The sequence below is a fragment of the Hesperophylax consimilis genome, chromosome 15 (genome assembly GCF_061612785.1).
Source record: "Hesperophylax consimilis isolate HC1 chromosome 15, BYU_Hcon_1.0, whole genome shotgun sequence".
Classification (NCBI taxonomy): Eukaryota; Metazoa; Arthropoda; class Insecta; order Trichoptera; family Limnephilidae; genus Hesperophylax; species Hesperophylax consimilis.
Genome location: NC_142850.1, coordinates 11,778,454 through 11,801,857, shown reverse-complemented (window position 1 = coordinate 11,801,857; position 23,404 = coordinate 11,778,454). Strand labels below are relative to the sequence as shown.

Genomic DNA, 23,404 nt, shown 5'->3' with positions numbered 1-23,404 from the left:
TTCTCATGGAAAACAGAACAGTCGCCACCCGAGAAAACTTCACAAAGCAAAGTTATGTTAGCGGAGCTTTGTTTGCCAATTAAAAAGGACTAAGCAGTCTAAACAGGCTCGAAACAGCAACTCAGGGACGAACTTCAATGAAATAACCATAAAACTTGTTGTTCTGTAGTTAAATGTATTTATGGTTATGCTTTTTGTAATGTTCAATAGTCGTACATTATACGCACTTTGCTGGACACGTTTATTTGTAGTTCTTGGGTCAAGTTTTATTTGACGCGAATAAAATTATTTAATTAATTTTGATTTTTGGAATACCTTAACATATGTTAATCATAATTATAATTATTATGATTGAAGGCAATATTATCGATTCTTCAACGATAATTTTAAACATAACAAAATTCGTTTAAAATATTACAATTTAAGATTTTACTCATTAAGTTATTCCAAAAATAAATATTAATCCTAGACTCTCAGAAAAATCAATAGATGTCGCACATTAAAATAAAAGAAGAATATGTTTATTGAAGATACTGTCTAGATTGCATTTAGTTGATCTAAGAGTTGAGTTATCTTGCGATCATATATAAAGATAGCAGCCAATAAGAATGTGCGGTGAGAAAATGAAAATAATGTTGGTGGTTCTTATTTGAAGTATGATTCCAGTGACTGTATCTTTTTATGAATTATCGTTTAAGAATCGCTTATATTGTCGAAAGTAATTAAATATTTAATTAATCTTAAAATGCGGTTTCATAGAGTCTTCAAGTATGCATGGTGAACCGATATTTAACATCCTAATTTCATTTGTTGCTTACTACAAATGTACATTCAAAAACCAAACTCTCTAAAAACAAAAATGTCTAGAAATTGTTACATAGTTATTGACGAAGAAATACTAAAAATACTAAATTAAGTTATTTGTGATGATGTCTGTTAGTTATTCCCAAAGATATTAGAAGAACGAGATGTGCTATGAGCAGTTTGTATTGAGTGGAATTGTTTTGCCGAGTGTCGCCGGTTTTGTTCACTAATACTACTGCTCACCTTCGCTTACGCTAAGGTATCCGCACTAATACATAGAACAGATTTCTGTGCGTACACGTCCCGATACCGTTCAAAGTACCCTAATTAGGTAGTACTCCGGCTACGGTCCGGCGGCCAACATAGCATATCTCGTTCTTCTAATATCTTTGGTTATTTCTGTGTGAAATTTTTGACGTTCAATCTACACAAATTTGCTTTGAATTCAAACGTCACTTTCAACATTTAAATCAAAATTTTACTAAGAACGAGTTGTTTCGCAGAATTTAAATAATTAATAAGTTAAAATTCAAGTGCTGTGATAGTTCTATTCTAGTTCTTTTTTTTTATATTAACTCCACACAGGAGGCCCTGAAGAAAATAATTTCCCTCAGGGCCTATGTCATCTTTGGGGATGCTGTGTGGAGGGTCTTTTTGTGGAGAGGAAGGAGTGAACATGAGTCTTGAAGAGTCCCATGTTGTAGGAGGGAGGAAACACAGAGGCCGGCAGTTCGTTCTACAGCCGAGCTGTTGAACCTAAGAACGAATCGTAGAAACGACCCGTTCTCATGTGACAAATGTCAACCGTGTACAAATGTTGGGCGCGCGTTTGGCGTGTATCCCGACTACGCACCGGTGCCGAAGGGATCAATGACGCTAGTTCCTCAGAGCATCTTCCATTGTAATACCGATAGAACAAGGACAGCATACCTATCTGACGCCTGTGCTCTAAAGATTGCAGTCCGTTTGTTAAGATTGGGGAATCTATCAAACGGACCGCCCGTTTTTGCACTTTTTGAGTCAAGGGTTTTTTTAGGTATTTAGGGGCTCCGGACCAGAGATGGCTGCCAAATTCGACAGTAGGGCGCACTATTATTGTTTCATGTTATTATTTCATCATGGACCAGTTGTTTCTCATAACTTGGATAATAGCGGAACTTAAATAGGACTTATGATGACTTCACTGAAAAATGTGAAATTTAATGAATTGTTAAAATTCTTTGAAACTATCCGTCCTAACTGTGTTCATTTGGAAATTAAATTTCTGATTGTCTTCTTTCTGATTTATAAAAAAAAATGTTATTATATTGTATAAAAAAATGATCATTTTTGTTTTTAAAAGGCGGCGATTTTAAGGAAAATACTATAAATACTTTTATCATAACAAATCCTACAAAGCCAGCAAAGCACACATTAAAAAAATAACATGAATACGTTTTCACTTCGTTCCTGAGTGGTATCAATAAATCTCGCTCAGTATCGCCCCGGTGAAAGACCAATAATCGGAAACAAAACATCGGCTTGAGGAGGATTTAAGCCTATATTCTTACACACTTTTCGACTACCAAACTAGGCACATGCCAAACTAGGCATTGTTTAGGGAAAATTTTCATGCCGTGCTGTAGGAATAATTTTAAGAAGGTGACCGCTAATACTAATTTACCATTCTTAAGTTTTCTATCTTGAAGTTAAATAACACAAAACTGCACTATATAAATTATATATTTTTTTATTTTTTTATTTTTTTTATAGTGAATACCTCACAAGAGTCCCAACTGCTCCCGTCTGGAGCCAGTGAGACTATGGCATCCCCAATTGGGGGATGTTGTGAGGCTGAAGGTAAGTGGGGAAGGGAAAGAGGAAGGTGGGGAAGTACCTGGCTATTCAGATCTAGTCACTAAACACGGCTAAAGCCATTTGGAGCAACGTTTCAATTCTGAATGATGGTCTTACACCAGGGTGATACTGGTAGTATCTTCCAGTCTGGAACGTGCCGCAAATATACTATATATTATTTTAATTAATTAATTGTGAAATAACACAAATTAATCAAATAAAATTTATTTGCGCACGCCGGGTTCGAACCCGCGACCTTCGGAATGGCAGTCCAATGCGTTACCACTGGACTATGCCGGCCGTCAAACTATGTTATTATTATTATTATAAATAAAACAGTTCTCTAAATAAGGATAAAATTATAAATGAGAACGGAGAGTAATCGAGTTACAAATCCCATTTTTAACCGGAATTACCAACAATTTAAATACAGAGATTTTTAATAAATTAACATTAGTCATTTTTCTCCGTGAGTAGACGTATTGCTTAGTTATACTCATATTTAACTTCGTGTTAAAGAAAAAATGAAAAAAAAGTTAAAAAAAGCATACTAAATATCCCGCAGCCAAGTGGGGAGTAGGTAGTACCTAAAATTACTATCTTCCTTATATTAGCTTAAATATTTGACATATAATTACGTATTTCTGAGCAAATACATAAGTAACCCCGAATAATTGACTGAATAATTGGGATTTCTATAGTTTAAAAGCCCATAAAACAAAAATGCACGGGGTCGTCGGAAGACCCACCTGGTTACAGACGTTTTGTTTGGCATCTTGGCTTGTCAAGAGTTAAGTAGGATGTTAATTTATAACGGAATAATTAAGTATGCTGAAATGGTATGTATTTATCATTATTGTAACAGTAAATAAGTATATCTTTTGAAGGTAAAGCTCCTTCGAGTGTACATCGTATCGCTAGAGTGTAAGCCCCTAAATAATACTCTTAGAAGATGATTATTATTAATTTGGGAATATTCGTAACAAGAATTGTTAATGTTAAAACATACACGGTATATTACCAAAAACCTCTGAGTAATAATTCTGCGCTCGTAATATTAATAACTGTTTGTAATGTCTTTACACAAAGTATATTGGTCTTCACCTTTCTACCAACTACCAACCAAGGCCAATAAGTACGTACCTACATACACAGTTACTGATCGGTTTGCCTCGAATTTTAATACGTCTTTTTATTTTCCGAAACTACTCAAAAACTAAAGTAATACTAAAATAATATTAATATAAACGATATTATTTCGATATGTTCGGATATTGATTCAGCGTTTTGATATAGTTGATAAGAATATTTAACCTTCGGCATTCCAAGATGCAAAAAAAAAACTTTAGGTGCCATGAGGGGTGACTCTGTGACCCTATAAATTTTGTCATTGCAATTTATTCCTGTGACTTATACTAAAAAACGTGGTGAAAGTTCAATTCAATTAATACACGAACGTGTATGTGAAAATTTTACTAATTGAAACGTAAAATAAAAAGTGATATAAAATAGTTCACGAAAAGATGCATACATTGCTTATCCAGTCGAAGAGGGTTGTTTATTTGTAGTATAAACTTCAAATAACAATAATTTCTCATCGAATTTCGGACTTTTTCCAAGGTATTTTAAATGTTCTAAATTTTTCTTCATTTTTAATATGACGTAAAAAAATAACATTTTAGAAACTAGATTCCAATACTATTTAAATTTATGTATTTGAAATATATTTTTATAATTAAAAAGTACTTTATTTTAATTTCAAACGTGAAAAAAAATCTTACCACAAATATTTTTCACAGAAAATGAAATAATTTTTTTTTATAATTTAAATAATAATCTTGCCAATACTCAAAATAAACAGTACATTTATTTTAAGTATTGGCAAGAAAATTATCACTTCACTTTTTATCTCGTTTATACAATAAAATATATATATATATGTGTATAATAATAATTTCCGGAGGATAAACAAAAAAAATCAGACATTTTAAATTCATTTTTGCACAAAATAAATGTTGATTTTTTAAAAATCTGTATTTACTTATTTATGCAAAAAATGTTTGTTTTTTAAAAACAAACTCTAATGGACATTTTATAAATTTCACACGGTTAAAGACAATTAAAAAAAATAGTACAAAATAAGCTCTCTTTTCCGGTGACATATCACAAATAATAGTAAATATATTGAAATATACGAATATAATAGTGAATTCGTAGTTATAGTAGAAATTATTTACGAAAACATGTTTTAAATTACACATTAAAAATCATTAATCAAGTGAAAAATTGCCGAATCTTACACAGCCAGTTAAAGACATTTTTACTAGTGATAATTCGAAATAAAAATTGTACAGTGATTGTACAACGTATGAAAAAACACACATTAACGGTTGTGAAGTGATTTTTTATTAATAAGGATGTTAATGTGCTATCATGAAATAATATACTTAATTTTGTAAATGATTTATTTTTTCATCAACGAACCGGCCGTGACGGCTTGGGTTAAACTGACTTATAACTAGTTGGTACTTTGGTAGCAGTCAGTCCGAGGCACGTAATTTTACTATTACTTTTCAGATTTGCTAATAGTGCGAGCGAGTGACATGGCACGTCTCATCCAAAAATTACTGCGCGAGTATATTGGTCCATAGGCAAACTAATGCGTGAGTTAGATAGCGAATTAGTTTTTATTTTTTAATGTGAAACAGCAGAGTCCCAACTGCTCTCAACCATCTGGAGCCAGTGAGACTATGGTATCCCCAATTGGGGTTTGTTGTTGGGCTGAAGATAGTGGAGAGGGAAAGGAGATGGGAATTATCTGACTATTCAGATCTGGTCACCAAACACGGCCGAGGCCATTCAAGCAAATGTTGAATTCTGAACGGTGGTCTTACTCCAAGGCGGAAACGAGTAATTCTCACTCTGGAACGTGTGGCAAATATACTATATATTATTTTAATGAGTAATTTGTGAACCAACAAAGATTAAACAAAATAAATGTATGTTTTCCGGATTTGTACCCGCAACCTCCAGCTTGCTAGTCGAGAGCATTATGCCTTAGGAGTGCCGCATGAATCCATCCCTCCCACTGTTGTACAAGGCGATGGGTCGACAGAGTCCAGCTGGAGAGGTCAAAGGTTTTCTTTTATGTAGTTGATGGGCTGACGCATCTGCCACCAAGACCTATATAAACAAACCCTGGTACCCCTGCTATATCACCAAACATAGAAACAGAAATGGCAGAAATGTTGGCTATCGAATGAATGGTTTCCAGGGCGGCGGTACCCATACCTGCCTCCCAAAGCGAATATGCTAGAAGTACGGTAAATTTTACCTTATTTTTAATGCATTGATCAACATCTAGAGATTATCTATTCATTGGTCCATTTACTTCCTATTTATAGAATACCGACATCCCTTCAAATATAATCTGTGTATTTATTGGCTTAGAATTTATTTTAATCATACCAATCTGAACATTTAATTCCATCTCCTTAAAAAAATATTTAAATCAGTTTTTTGCTGTATTATTTCAAATTCAACCCTCGCTGGCTTATTTGCGAGTAAAAACATTAAAACCATGAGATAAAGTCCCAAAATAATATAATTCATGGTAATTCGGGGGGTTGACAAATTTAGGAATTAAGTCCTAGCCTTTTCCAAAGCTTTTTAGGGAAAAATGAGACTTCAGAACATGATAACCATTGAAATGCATTGCACGAGATGCACAGTTCGCTGCATAACATAAAAAAGTAGTTTATTGTGACTGGGCTCACACGGTGTTTTATAATATCATTTAGATCTTTTACGTCATCAAATGTGGTAATAGGTGTTAATAAATAATATTTTATCTTTTAAAAAAATACAAATAATGAACTTTTTAAATTTAAATTAGCACTCGAATGTTTTACCGAAAACCATAACGAAGAACTTACTTTTAAATGATATACTAATGTTTATAAGACAAGGTTTTTATGCATAGCACAGAGGATAACAAATTATCATAAGCATTAATTACTCGTATGAAATATCCATACAAATTGAATATTTCTCCCGAGTAAAAATAAATGCCGCCTTAATTTATTTTTGCTCTGCAAATATTTTCAATTTGTATGGATATTTCAGCCGAGTAATTAATGCTCACAATAATTTGATAAAGAAGAACGGTTGCATGACCTTTTTCATACAAAACCAACATTTAAATTTGAGGTAAAAACATAATTTTTTTTATGTCTACTTTATTTATTTGTGATTTAAATGATTAATCTGGGCCATTAAATAATAAAATTTATCGTGATTTTTGAGGCAATTTTTTTGTGCTTTAATAGATAATTTTATTTATTTTTATTTGGTACAATATTTTTTACATTTTAAGTTTTCCAGTAATGTTGGCCTCACTGGGTGGCTTGCCCGTTCTGAGGCCTTCATTTTATAATATGAAAATATATTCCACATAATACATTTAAAAAGAAAATAATACATTTAAAATTAAAAATACATAATAATAATTATTAACGTTATCCTGCCCAACAATGTTAATATAATGGCGTTTTATGAGTCAAATTTTAAATTTATATTCGTGTTCCCATGTAAATCGGTCATTTGTAAGTTAGATTTATTTCCATGAATGTTTTTTTTTATATATTTTATTTTTATAATTCATTACATTGACAAAGAAGGTAGACAAAGTAGGTTTTTTAAACAATTTATCATTAATTCGCAAAAATCGCCAAAGTTTTCTCTAAAATTAACAATTATCTACTCTTTTTTATACAGTATTAGTAAATAAACCAAAATATAAAAAATGTTCTGCCCATCTCTGTCTGGGCGGTATCATTCTATGTGCCGCCCTCTGGCACTCATTCTGTGTCCTCGAGGTTTCTCCGGAGATAATTACTTCTAAAATAATATTACAAAAAATATCCACACAAGAATTTCTTCTCCGTTTTATGAATTTCGCCCGGCACTACTTCAAATATTTTCTTGATGATACGACGAATGGAGTTACATGTCGTATGAGTCATTTCAGGTTCTGCTAGGCTATGCTTTAAGTATTTATATCAATGGTTGAGACCCACCAAGTTACTCATAAATTACTCTCAGTGAGATACCGAAAATCATGATAAGTCGGCCAAACAATGAAACAAACCTGAAAGCTCCTCAAAAAATTCAGAGCTAATTAATATGTTGGATTCTTTTTTTCGTTTCATTTCGTGAGTAAGTTATTCAGTCAGACACTTATGCATATTTTTGTTATATTTTGTATATTGTTGTTATTATATGTGTATTGTAATAGGATTGCATCAATCTGTAATGCACAAAAAATGTAACTACAATGAACTTTTTTTAAATGAATTTTCGAAAAGGTATACAAAACTTTTCTAAGAATTCACATTTCGTTCAGGCGTATGTTCATCTTTCTGGTTAATATACGCCTGAACGAAATGTAAAATCACCAAAAACCACCTTATAAACCACTACGTCATGAACATGGGATAGTTAGAGAAAGAAACGTCAAGACAGTGAGATATAAACACGCAATATATGCGATCATTGTAGATCATTGTAAGAGTCTATTAATATTTGTACACCGCCCTTGAAGTGATTTTGCACAAAAACGACGCTATATAAATCATCAAAATATTATTATTAAGTGGATAGAAGAAAGAAACGCGAACGCCCAGAAAGACAAAGGGAATCGAATACGTTGACCAGAGTCTGGAAAGAGAAAATGATGTGTATTTGTAAATAAAAAAAGAATTATTTATTTCCATCATTTCTGTCTATTTATAAAGGGAAATGGTATGATTACTAGTTAGTAACTTTATTTACAAAATAATTTATTTGAATAATACATCATTACTTTATAAATAATCAAAAACCCACCTTCGTTCCCTTAACATAAATTTATGTTTGAATCCATAAATACTCATTATTTGTAAAGGCCAAGTAATAAGGTAAATAATATTGCCTATTTTATTTGTTCACGGGTTCTAAATATGTTTTGTTCTATTTATTGAGCTTTAATATCGTCTCATAATCATTCATCCCTTTTATTTGCACGGCGTTTCGTGTTCAAATGTTTTCTCTGTTTTCTAAGAGTATATTCATTGGGTGTTTGTTTAAAACTAATTCGTTGTAATAACACTAGGAATTATATTTGTAAGTAGGATATAAACTGAATAACACCTAAAGACTGGAATACTGTGTATAATATAGCGAAATTAGGAATCACGAAAGTGAAAACATGGTTAAACACAAACATACTACTTAAGCTAAGCAAATCGAAAAAAAAAATCGCAAATTAAATAGTGAATATCAGGTGACAGCCAACAAATTAGACAAACACTATAAAAATACGCATATGTTTAAAGACTAACATTTGCAATTACCTTTTTTAGAAAAAAATTACCGAATAAAATTTCTAAGAATTATGTTCGACCGTAACCTCACATAGATGGTCACATCATATCAAACAAATCACAAATATATTTTTCGCTACAACGTATTAAAACAATAAATTTTGTCAATTCATAAAAGAAAACGGTATCATTGCTTGGAAGGAACGACAAACTCAGGAATTGGTCACATGGAAATTGCACAGAAAACTATCTTGAAGGTAATACTTAAAAACACAGGATGACTGACACTGACGAAATATTAAAAATGTTTGATTTGTTCAAATATGCCAAATAAACATAAAGTTTATTACTAAAGTACATTTTTTATCAAAAAATCAATTTTAAATAAACGAAAACACTAACATTAACAAATCGGTTAGACTAGCGTACATACACAACTTCGTCAAGCACAACCTTTGGACAAAGTCACCACAAATACCAGGCAATAAAAGCATTCAACAATCTTAACCTACAAAATGAGGGAAACAAAACAAAATTTTCAATAATAAGACAAATACGTAGGTCACATGTGATACACAATTTTACATTATTAATACGTACTTATTGCCTATTTTCTTTATTACTTAATTTCTTTATTTTATTTCTTAATATTTCGTTAATAGTTCATTTGATTTACATACCTTATAAACGAGATGTCCGGGGAGTGTTATAAGGTAGTTTTTAGGTTAAATAGTTGAATTGTTTTTATGGGAAAATTTCCATGGAAAAAATGTTTTTGTATGGTAAAAAAAAAATGAATTTCGAAAAAAAGTTATTCATAGTTTTTACTTCAACCATCATGTAGAATCACCTCTCGAAGTTAGCGCACTTTACCCCCGGACACCCTGTATATTATATTATATCTTAAACGTTTGAAAACTCTTTCTGCTCTGCTCAAATCATTTCTGTTCTATGATTATAAATTTGTATACAAGAATATTGCACAGTATTTAAACTCGCTAAAAACGTATTATTTTTGTACATAGTGAAAAAACAATCATTGTCACAATGGATTTAACTAATAATCAGGTAATCTGAGTGTTTATTATCTGGTTTACAAAGAAAAGTTTCTATTTTGTAAATTTTCGTCGATTCCGTCCATAAAGAGCCCACGGATCGCTCAGAGCCGCTCCTATCTATCAAAAAGGTAAAAATAAATTGTACTGCCTTCCCATCTATGTATTTATTTACTTACTTACTTCATGGCTCAGCGCGTTGTGCGGGCATCAGAAGAAATGTAAAGATGAAAATCGAAAAATACATTGAATAAAATTTACCGAAAAAGAGTAACTTTAACGACAAATAAATATCCTACCTTTCGTCACGTAATGTATTCTCTTTGATATCTCCTTGGGATCGTAACGCGGTGCGGTGACACCACATCTGTGTGAGGAAACTTGAACGCCAACGCGGAATTCCAAGAAAGTACAAGTTAAATTTGAAGGAGGGTGCAAATTACTTCTCCAATTACTCCCGAACTAACCGAGATGAAGAACCATGTGCCGAGGGTGTGAATTGTGAATTGAGATTCATAGGCCAAACTTCGGTGAACTTTGATGGGAAAGTCATGTTTAATGGACGCATTAAGGTTGGGAAATTCAATTACAGGTGATATTCACGGTATTATCTAAACCTTAATGAGAACCTTTTGTAACTTATTCAAGAATTGTAACTACATAGATTATAATATGCAAATCTTAAATATAACACAGAAATCGTGAATGTCAGATGTCAAACAAATTTAACGTGCATATTTATGTGATTTTTTTTACAATTAAATTTATACAATTTAAAAAATATTTTTTACAATTTTAATTTACGGATTTTGATACAATTCACTGTCGCTTGGAATTTTTTTCTGGAAGGTTTAATATGATACATGCATATTATATTAGAGAAAAGTCGAACGACGTCGGGTACACTTCAGCCAGCTAAGGCTGGCCGCATACATACGTTTTCCGTATTCGATTTCCGAATTCGTTTTCCGTATTCGGACATCCGAATGCACGGAATCAGTTGAAAATACATTAACTGCCGCACACGTTCGTTTTAGTTCCGAACGGAACAAATTCCTTACGCACGTTCCGAATGCGAGCCGGCGCGTTCGGAGAAAACAAATGGAAAAAACCTAATGACGTCATGTGGAACGCAGCTATTGCATACAGTTTGTTTGTGCCGACGCAAACGTACAGAAATTTCCATTCGTAATTCAGTGTTGCCAACGGATCTTGACCTAATATCGCCGTTTCTCATACATAAGGTAGCGTAAAGTAGCCGGATTTGCTGTTAGGTGGGACATGTTTAAAATTGATGTTTTTACGTGAAAATAAAAAAATTTTGTGGGGGGGGTGGCTAGAGAATTTCAAGAAAATATAAAATTTGTCCCCAGAAAAATAAATTTCATGGGGGGGGGAGGGGTTGGCTAGAGAATTTCGGGACATGTTTAAAATTGATGTTTTTGAAGTAGTTTAATTGGCGACCAGTAGCCTTTTAGATTTTTTCGGCGCCGATTCTCGCTCTGAGTAGCCTAAATGGCGATATATCGCCCTCGTTGGCAACACTGGTTCTGACGTTTATACATTCCGAATGAAGAAAAACGAACGTTTGCGCTAGTCTCACGGAATTCCGAATACGGAAAACGAATTCGGAAATCGAATACGGAAAACGTATGTATGCGGCCAGCCTAAATCTAAGATTATCACTTTTTAAAAACAATGTTTTTCAGTTTGTTAAAAACACATATATATATATACATGCACGTACCCGACAAACTTTAACCAGCTATTCCTTAGCACATTTGGAGTAAAAAATGTTATGGGCACTTTGCTGTCCGGTAACATTTTTTTTTAATAAAAAATTTATCATTCATATTTTCACCACATGTCACCAATGTTTTATCCTTTGTCAAAGTTTAAAAACACATCTGGCAATATTTTGTTCGAGTTTCGTTGAATAATGTACGTACGTACCTACGTTGGCGCCTTTTTACAATCACAACGAAATGGCACGGCACCATTCGTCTCATTTTTAGCTATTATTATTTAGTGTGTACGAAAGAACGAGGACACTTTTTGACACACTTGCTAATAACAGCTGTTGAACACGAGAAACCATGCAAACGACAGTGACGGAGTGTGGATTTTTTTATTTATTTTTTGTTTTTAATGAAAAAAAAATGTTACCGTACAGCAAAGCGCCCATAACATTTTTTACTCCAAATGTGCTGAGGAATAGCTGGTTAAAGTTTGTCGGGTACTGTATATATAAAAAAAATCGTTTTTTAGTTTAACCGATGAAGCAATAACTCTTGAAGAATGTGCCTTGGCATTTTTGAATGTCTTGGTATAATGACATTATTTTTACGATTTTTTTCTCTAGAATTTTAAGATCAACGTAACTGTTTTCAGCTAGTAACATTATTTCCATGATGAGGTACGGAGCTGTACGATATCATTTCAACTGTAGAAATAGCCATATTATTCGTTCCATATTTTTCAAGAATACATAAAAAAACATGTAGAAATTAGGGAAAAATCTGCAATTTTTAAATCAAATTTTTAATCTGCAATGAATCTCGTAACCCGTAAAAGAATCTGAAATAGTGTAGTACTGTGAATTTCTACTAAAAAAACAGTGTATTGCATTTTTGGAAGCCTATCATTTGCTCAAAATAAAATACAACGTTTTTAAAGCCATCTAAGGTTAATAAACTCTTATAAAATTAACCCTGACCTCCGGCAACATGAAGTATACAAAATTTTCAGCAAATTAAGCCCATTTGCAAATGAGAAAGCTGTCTAGGCGAAGCTTAGAGGTGGTGATTAAATAAGGGGCCCTGCGTCCGTGAAAGCTCCCTGCGATAACTTAATATAAACTTAAATTAAACAACTCTGATTAAAACGGCGAGCTTTCGTTGTGAGCCATAAATTTTCTAACGGGCGTTAGGAGCTTTAATGTTTTTAAAATAACAATTAAAACAATGTAAGGAACTGGGAATTTCGACGTAAATGTTTTGAAATAAGTAAATTACATCGTTAAATATTTATAGAATCCTGCTTTACAATTCATTATTGCCATTAAATGAACATCTCTCGTTTTAATATTATCATGGTTCTGAAATAAGTTTATTTTCTTAAACATCTCATTAATTTGCCCGAATCGGTACGACTCTGACATTTTTAATTTTGGGGAGCGTTGTAAGGCTGAAGGAAGTGAGAGGGGGTAAAATATGTGGGAGGGGAAGGTTTGGAAATTTGAGATCTCTCGCCAGGAAGATACTGAGAGTATCTACCACTTTAGAATGAGGTGTAAATGCATCTGCCTTTTCGTTGAAAATTTTATTTATTAATATCAAAATCTTGAATGAAAATTATTAAGGCGATGCCATACGTAGTAATGCAAAATCATGTGTTTTTGGTTTGAAAATTTGGTCGCCTACAAATCTTTCAGACGCTTTAATTAAATACTGCGAGTAGAATACATCTTGGCCTTTGAAAAAATCGAGTATTTTTTAGATGAGTCTTTTTATAAGCCCAGAAAGAAATAATGTAAAGGCCTATGAAAACTGCTTTAAAGTTAAAAACCTCCTCCTTACGAACCCATTTTCGGTTATGATTTTATTGTATAATGTGACAAATTAAGTTATTTATAAAATGATCAAAAAGAATTAAATATTTATCAACATCCACATCCACATCATTTTACCAACATCCACAAAATAAAATAAAAGGCACTTTTTGACCATGTTTTTTTCTTGGATAAATCAAAACAGACGGATGGTGTTAAGCGGGAATTCTAACCTTATCGCCATCTACGTAAGGGTTGTTATTGATAGCGGTTCAATTTAAAATATTACACGACGTAGTTCATTGCCTTAAACGCTTTACCATTTTTAAATACATATATAAAATACAGTTAAAAAAGAAATCATTGCTAGTAGTTCTGTAAAACAGTAGAATTCGCATTCGTAAAAGCATTTTTTTAATTTTCTTTGATTTAATAAATCAAAACAGAAATTTCCTGTAAAATCATGACATTCGTAAGTAGATACCTACCTAATTTATTATAAATCATACACTTTTTAATGATAATAAGGAATGATTGTGCCAATTGTCTAATTAAACTTCACTATCACAAAACAATTTTTTTACAAACATTCTTCAGGCCGTCAGGTACCATCATAATATTAAACAAACACAAATAAGAGAGTTGAAACAAACACAACTATTTCACGTTTGAAAAATGATCTTAACCAGACATTGTTAAAGTTAACTACCTAGTCAAAGTGAGGCTTTCTTGAATAATAAAGTGGATGCAGCAGATTTCAGAAAAAAAACGGAACGCACAAACAAATTTACAGACAAAAAGCAAATTGTTCTAGTTAAAACAGTACTTCACCACGCTCAGTCAAAAAGCAATTAAAAATAGTTTAATTTTACTGAACTAAAAACTTTACCTAGCAACGAACTTTTTCAGCTTCTGAAGGCTTCGTCAGAAACTGTCTCAACAGGTGGTTGAAAAATAAGCTAAATCTTTCCATTAGTTGGATGTAGATGTTCTTAGCAACATTACGATCTCTGTTTATTTCGTTCACTCTGTCAACTGGGAGAGTTTATTTTGGAAACTTTGCAAATAACTCTCAAATCTAGGCAGACTTTGAAAGTTTCTAACTCTGACTGGAATGAATAATTCTTAACAACGCAGAAACTGAACAAATGATCTTTATTATTATTTTGTTCGTATTTTTTTTAATCTGTTAAGTTTGTCCGCATATTTATTTGAAGTTATTACATCACTCTTTATACTTAGGGCTTAGATATCATCCTGTTTCCTACAAGGACAGTCAAATTAGTCGATCTCTAGAAATTAAATTAATATAATTTTATATGTACGGATTGTATTAGGACATACATAGAACTCTGTGTATAATTTTAAAGCAATATACAAATTACCACCTATTCGTATTATATTCATATTGACTTGACTGCATAGACTAAATACAATACATCAATGCTTGACTGCCTTTGTTTTAACAGAGTGCTTGTTTCAAGAAGTAAATAATCGAATTATACAGACTATAATGTATTCCTTTTTCTTTGTTTTGTTTTAAATTTTTCTACATCGCAATCCCGGTGAGTGATGAAAACTGAGTTTTCTTTTATTTTATTAAATACATATATTTGAATTTAGGTTTTATTTATTTTTTTAATGTATATTTATTTAGTTATAAGAGTTTACATCTTATACCTAATATATTATTTTCTATGACTACTACAATATTATTTACTTCTTACATACTAAAATTTAGATTTAACAACATTGAGACATAATCCACGAAAAACTGCAAGACTTTTAGCTTCCTTAACAATTACCGGGAGTTCATTGAACATTTTAAAACCTTTATAATAAATATTGTTTTGTGTTTCTGATAAGTGTGTTTTAGGAAGCCTAAAATCGTTGCAGTTTCTCGTAGGATATAAATGAACTGCACTATTAATTCTAACATTCTTTGACATATAGTCAGGTAACATTTTATTTTTTAGCTTATAAATAAACACTAAGGTATTATAAACTAATCGTTGCCACACACTTAAAATATTGAGTTGACGTTGCATGGTTTTTATTCTGGTGTACCTGCTACAACACAGTATTGACCTCATGCCTCTGTTCTGGATTACTTCCATTCTCTTAATTTGGGTTTTGTTACTTAGAAATATTACACTTGTACAATAATTTAGATGGGATGCTACAGTGGTATTGTAGACCAATATCCTTGTTTTAATGTCCAATTTTCCTTTTATCCTACTTAAGAAATTAACCTTTTTCGCCATTTTTTTATTTAAAATTTCAAAGTTAGTGTTAAATTTTAACTTGTTATCTATTATGATTCCCAGGTATTTAATTTCTTTTACTTCTTCCATATTTTGATTGTCTATATTTAGGACAGTATGTACGTTTAGTTTTTTCCCTAATACCATAAATTTACTTTTAGTTACATTTAATTTCAATTTATTTATGTTTAACCACTTAGATAATTCATTAAGTTCATTTTGTATTTTTGACAACGCATCTTCAATATTATTTGCTATAATATATAAAAGTGTGTCATCTGCAAAAAGTTTGATGGAACAGTACTTTAAGCACTTCACTATATCATTAATATATAAAATAAATAGGAGCGGTCCCAAAACAGATCCTTGAGGAACTCCAATGTTGATTTCTTGTTCTTCAGAGATAGTATCTCCAATTTTGGTTTTTTGTTTTCTATTTTTTAAGTAATCAATAAACCACTGCAATTCATTAGCACGGATTCCTATGTCCTTCAATTTCATTATTAGTCTTTCTCTGTCTATCGTTTCAAAAGCACGTCTAAAATCCAAGAACACTGCTATTGTGATTTTCTTCTGATCCATAGCTGTTTTCCATTCATTTATCACATAATTTATTGCTGTTTCACAGGAATATTTATTTCTAAACCCAGATTGTTCTTTTACTAGGATGTTATTTTTTTCTATAAATTTAGTCATCTGTTCTTTCACAATGCATTCTAGTAATTGTTCATATTTAGGCAATCCATTTATTGGTCTGAAGTCTTCGAAATTTTTAGCATTTATTATTTTGGGCACTGGTGTTATTATGGAGGTTTTCCATGACTGCGGAAAAATTCCCTTAGTCAGAGATTCATTTATTAGTGCAACTAATCTGTCTCCTATAGCTGGCAGTGCATCTTTGATTATGCTTATAGTAATTCCATCCGGCGATGATTTTGGTTTCATTGTTTTAATGATTTTCATTAAATACTCATTGTCAATTTTATTAAACCTGAAAATATTTTTATTCTCTCTTTTTTCCGATGATTGAGAAGAGGTATCTGCGACTAATGGAATACTCTTATTTATGTTTTCGACACTAAGTACAAAATTTGTGTTAAATTTTTGGGCTATTTTAAGTGTATCATCTTCAACTCCATCTGGAAACCGAACTTCCTTAATGTTTTCCCTCTGTTTGCCGCTTATAATTTCTTTAAGTGTAGTCCACATTTTTCTTGAGTCACTTTGAGAGGTAATTATTTTTTGCCTGATATACGAATTTTTGGTATGTTTTATTTCTGTACTGTACATGTTTCTAAGTTTCTTATAAGTTTCCCACCTTTCTTCAGTGAATTGTATTTTACAGGCTTTATAGGCTGTATCCCTTTGTTTTTGTAGAATATGTAGGGATTTTGTATACCATTTATTTGTATCTTTTAATATAATATTAGTTAAAGGCATTAGCTCATTTACTACTGTTTTCAGATGTCCTACTAGTTCATCGGCTTTTCCGTCTAAATTTCCTTGGGTATCGCAGATCCATTTTTTGTTTTGTAATGCTGTGCATAATGTATCCTTATTATAGTTATTTTTTTTCTATACGTTATATTTCGTATTCCCTGTGGCTTCGGACTTGTGGTCGTTTCAAATATTGTTAATATATTTTCGTGGTCAGATATTTTTGGAGTATCCATAACATTAACATTCAAGTAAAAATGATTTGTTATGACTAAAGTGGAAATTAACCCACTTCCCGACATCCAATCGTGCTGAAACTCGGCAGACAGGCTCGCTGTTGATGAAAATGCATTTTTTTTAAATTTAATCACATTATATTTGATAAATAAAATGTTTACACGTAACAAATGTCGGTACTATCCAATTGAAATTTGGCTTAGTTGTTAGCGTTGTGACTCCAATCCCTGGAGAGGAAGGTTTGATATCATATCATTTTTTAAAAAGTATTTATGGATATTTTAAAAGTTCACAGCCTTAAAGAGCCATTCTTTGGGGAGGAATGTTCAATCTTCAATCAAACTGCTTTCAATTGTTTATTTTTAATACACCTGTTATAAAAAACAAATGTAAGTAAACAAAAGCATTGCTTTTTACGAGTTGTTTTTATGATGCACAGAAAAAAAGCTAAAACAAAAATTACAAGGAAATAGTTAAAAATTAATTTCAAGCGTTCAATAATGGTGCATTATACGAAATCTTAAATAAACCAAAGAAAACAAAGTTTGGGAAAATTGAAGATTTGTATCTCATAACATAAAAGCACTGAATTTTGTCTCCTGAACGACCACCGCCATTCGTCATTTTTTGACAAATGTCTTGATCAGAGAACAACATTTTAGAATTTTCAAATGAATAACATTTTTATATCAACTTATCATTTTTAATTACGTATCGATGTCAACTAATATACGCATAAAATCATCAATCTTCATTAGTGTAAGACACAGACTTGTAAAATAATTAGTCAAGATAGATACAAACAAATTAATCTTACATAAAACGGTCTAAAAATAATTTAGGTAGTCAGTAAGTACAATGAATTCATATAAAATATATAGAAAATAATACAATTGTTCAACCTAATTTTTAACTGCTAAACTTTAAGTTCTGACAATAAATTCTAATGACCATAAATTTACACGAGTTCTTGCCTTTGTTGTGGTGGATAGTTTACCAGCATTAATATCCATGAACTTTGAACAGAGTTGTGCTTTGTTACCGCGAGTAGTTTTGGTGCTCTCATATCGACGATTGCGCATCGTGCCGGCTAATATACTGTAATATGGTGTAAGCCCCGGGGTATTAAGTTATTCCGCGTGTATGCAGACTTAATACCAATTAGCACTTATACAGACGTTACATTAGGTTTATATGGAGCTAGGAAAGTAAGAAAGATTTACATGAAGCAGAATTTGCAGTATTTGGTTAGTTTGTTGAACACGTTTTTATTTCCTTAATTAACCTTAATGCGTTGAAACAGCCCAAAAATTTCATTTTAAGATTCAAATAAAATATTCAATCAATATTTTATAATACATACACGGTGTCCGGAAACTCGTAGTACAAGCGGAAAACTGGTAAATCTATTCCATTTTGTGATTAGAGCTTTTGTTGTAAATCGCTAAATCGAGTTCGCTGTAAATCGAGTCCGAAATTGGATTTTTTTATACCAAATTAAAAAAAAAAAAACAGTGAAAGGGGTTAACATCAGTTTTTTAATGTATTTATATACTTCTAAGCATGAACCCGACTTACATGGGTTTTAAAGCTCAAAGAATTGAAAAAAAGTGGGAAATTGAAATGTTCAGATCGCATAAAAAAGGTTTACGTGATGTTGTTCACCAGTTTTCCGCTTGTACTACGACTATCCATACACTGTGTAAACACGGCGTATCAGTGGGTACTGGGCACACCAACCAGAGATTACTGAACTTATTAGGAACTAGCTGTACCCCGCCACGCGTTGCTGTGGCTCAGTCTATCTGTGTAGATAGAGAAACATGTTTGTCCAACAGAAGACGCTTTTTTTTAAATAGCATGTATACAAGGTGTATCGGCACTAACCCGACAAACTTTAACCAGCTATTCCTTAGCACATTTGGAGTAAAAAATGTTATGGGCACTTTGCTGTCCGGTAACATTTTTTTTTCAATTAAAACCAAAAAAAAAAAAAAAATTTCCACACTACATCACTGTCATTGGCATTGCTTTTCGTGTTCAAAGGCTGTTATTAGCAAGTATGTCGAAAGGCGTCTTTGCTCTTTCGTACACACAAAATAATAGTAGTTAAAAATGAGACGAATGGTGCCGTGCCATTTCTTTGTGATTGTAAAAGTGCGGCAATGTAGGTACATACGTACTTTATTCAACGGAATTCGAATAAAATATTGCCAGATGGGTTTTCAAACTTTGACAAAGGATAAAACAGTGGTGACATGTGATGAAAATATGAATGGTAATTTTTTTTATAAAAAAATCGTTACTGAACAGCAGAGTGGCTTTAACATTTTTTACTCCATATATGCTCAGGAATCGCTGGTTAAAATTTGTCGGATACGTGCCGATACACCCTGTATATATAATGTAGGTATATATAAAAAATACACGTGTATTTGAATGAAACTTTGTGTCAAAATTTCAAAGCAATCGGTGAAGAACTTTTTAAGAAAGAAAGAAGATTTTGAAAATCGAACGTTCAAATTTTTATTTAAATAAATTACGAATGTAGACAGCATTTTATACACTGATTACATAATATATTGGTCAGTGTATTTTTTTATGTTTACTTAACGGCAAACATATTTTTACTTTCATGTGTCATCCCTGTTCACTCAACCGAGTAACCGCCCACCCCCCCGCCCGACCCTTACAGTCCAATACCTAATAATTTTGTTTACTTTTAATTATTTTGGTAATACAGCTGCCTGTTTTTTGGCATCGAAATTCCGATCAGCTGTTGAACGTACAACGTTTAAATTGATTAATTACAACGTAGACCAAGATAGAAAAAAAAGAAAGACTAAAAAACCACTAAAATAAGCTTTCTTATTTAAAAAATTAAAAAATTAAAAAAAAACTTTCGCATTAAAAATAACAGTTAAAATTGCCACAAAGAAATCAGACAAAGACTCTGAAACGTTCCCATTTGGAAGTCTATTATTTTTTTGAAAACTTAAATTTCAACCAGGTAGATTGTTTGTCTAAATTATTTCCACAAACAAATTTGTAAAGGGCTCGCAGAGTAACATTTTGCGGCAAAATATTTACCAACAACATGGAATAAGTCAAAAAGTATAAAGGAAGTATTTAACCATACACTGGTGAAAGTTTAAAGTATTTCTCAATTCTGTTTATAACTAAAGCGATAACAATATATTGTTGCAGGAAATAAATAAAGGTGTTGTCAGATATTCTGTTTCATAAGACGACCTTTTTAGAGCACATTTAAAAAAAAATTTATTCGTAAAGGTCCATTACCTTCATTGCTCAGTTTATCTATCAGTATTTATATAAAAGATTTATATCTACTACCAATATGTTATTCGTACAATTATAACACACTAACGTATGACATATGTTCATGTATCTCAAATTAATAAAATAAAGCTTAGACCATTTGGCCTCCGAGTCTTTGCTCTACGAATCTTTTATAATTACTTTTTGTCTGTAAAATTGACAAATTAAAAAAAGATTCAAAATAGTATCGCCTGGTGAAAAACCACAATTCGTAATCGAAATGTTGTTTGAAATGGCTTTATCTGTGTTTGGTGACCAGATCTGAATAGCTAGGTACCTCCCATCTTCCTCTTCTCCATCTCTTCACGATTCCATTCAGTTTTATAAAATGCCAAAAGCTTATCACGCACTGCGATTAAACGTAGTTTAATTAAATAATAATACGCGGTTTAATTAAATAATAATAATTCTATTTTTTGGTGGTACTGAAATAAAATTTTGTAAAAACGCAAGCCGGAGTGCGAATTTGTACGCGGTTTGGCGTTTTCAGCTATTCAAAAACCGCTGCTCTTAATCGCAGTGCGTGCGCCTTCTTAGTCCTACTGGCTCCAGACGGTTAACCTTTCCTCATCTGTGGTGTGTATTTACTACACATTGCTTCTAATAACTTTAATAACTCTTTGAATATAATGAATTATGGGTTCAGATTTAAGTTATTCCTCCGTTATACATTTATGCACTGAATTAAAAAAATAATATTTTAGATAGTTTTCAAATTTAATTAAAAATCAGAGATTTTTGTTAAAAATCGGAAACAAATACACCAATACAATCAACCGTGTGATACTAATACTCGAAGAGTGTGCGAGGAAATGATACGCTATTGATGTCCCGCTTTAATTTGCTATGCGGGAACATGAGACATCCACACGTCTGCAGTTGTATTTTGATTTAGACCATCGATACCTACCGACCGCACAGCTGCGTTTGTGCTAGCCGCCAGCCGCTAGCAAGTCGGCCGCAAACCGTCGTTAGATGTGGACTCCTCACAAGTTTCTTTAGCATCTGCCGATGATTTTTTCATGTTTTCAGCAATTAAATTACAATTATTATCACTTTTGATATAAAATATAATAAAAATAATCGATTAGCTATGAATATTCATATTTTTCCGAAATTAAATCGCTTATTTTGAGATGTGTATTGACTACACAGCACCGGAACGCGTGGATTTTTTAGCACAGTAAGGGAAAGGTTAAGAGCTGTAGAGACTCTTATGCGGTATTTACATTATTTTTTAAAATATTTTTTATTTTAGTTTATGAATATTGTTTTTTTTTGTCTAAGAGAAATAACTGGTTTAGGTTTCCTTACGCTATTTTAGCTTCCCAATTAAAAATTCACTTCTGTCTCAATTCAATATAATTTTAAAATGTTATTTTCCGGAAACGTCCTTCAAATATGAATTCACTTTACCCCAAATTCTTTTATACTAAGTAATTCAAATTGATACTCGAATAAATACATTAAAAAGCTGAAATCACTTTTAAAGTATTCCTACAAGGTTATAAGGTTTAAGCATACATTAGACAGTGAAAAATAATTTTAACATCACGAAAACAAATTATTTAATGCTTTGGCAACCCTTAATGCAAATAATTACCACTGTATAATGAAACATGGAGCGTAAAGTCCTACTCTAATCCTGCAAAAGGGTTGTTCAACTTTACTGTTCAGTAAAAGTACATTGTAAACACGAAGTAATTTTATTTGTTCTAAAATTAGTGCCAAAATAAATTTTCCATATATTTCTGGCTTTCACCCTTCAAGGGAGTTCAAGCAAAACCTTCTAGATCACAAGGCCGGGACACTGAATCAAATCAGCCTCCTAACTTGTATAAGAATCACCAAAAATGTATTTTTATTATTTTTTTTAAATCAACTTAAACATTTTAAGATGTTTTAATAAAGAAGAATAAATAAAAAAAAATCAAAACAGAATCTTTTGTAAAATCCCATTCAAGTTAGGAGACTGCTTTGAATGAGTGTCCCGGCCTTGTGATCTAGGAGGTTTTGGTTTAAGGCTATCATTTAAAATTATGGAATGAGGGAATAAAAATATATAAAAGTTATATAATTATATATAACTTTTGTTTAAATTGGAAAACTTCAAAATCATTTGAAAGCTTTTCGAATTCAGACTTAGAAGAGATGAGTTGTTAATTATTTATTCGAATTCATGCAATCTCAATGGTGCGGCATCTTCAAGTATTGATTTTTCATAGTTTTGTCTCAAATTATCACAAAATATTTGAATTTATTGTTATGTGATTATTAATTTTATAAAGTTCTTTTTATGAAACTCTTAGGTCAAAGAACCATTTTTTTTGTTTGAGTTATATCTTTTATGTGATATTATTATACTTTTTATACCTGCGTTTTAAATCGTTCGAGTTTCATAAAAAATCATACACTAGTGTATTAATAAAATAAACTATTTAAAAAACCGGAAAGTAACAACACTGATTTAAAAAAAAATCAATATAAAACTATGAAATAAATTCAAAGTTCGGAATGTTT

At 31.7% G+C, this 23,404-nt stretch overlaps 1 protein-coding gene across 1 annotated transcript in view; it reads left to right on the top strand.

Moving 5' to 3' along the window:
- LOC149417296 (atrial natriuretic peptide receptor 1-like) overlaps positions 1-23,404 on the top strand; it is a 513,733-nt gene that overhangs the window by 207,168 nt on the left and 283,161 nt on the right. The gene's annotated exons all lie outside the window — the stretch shown is intronic.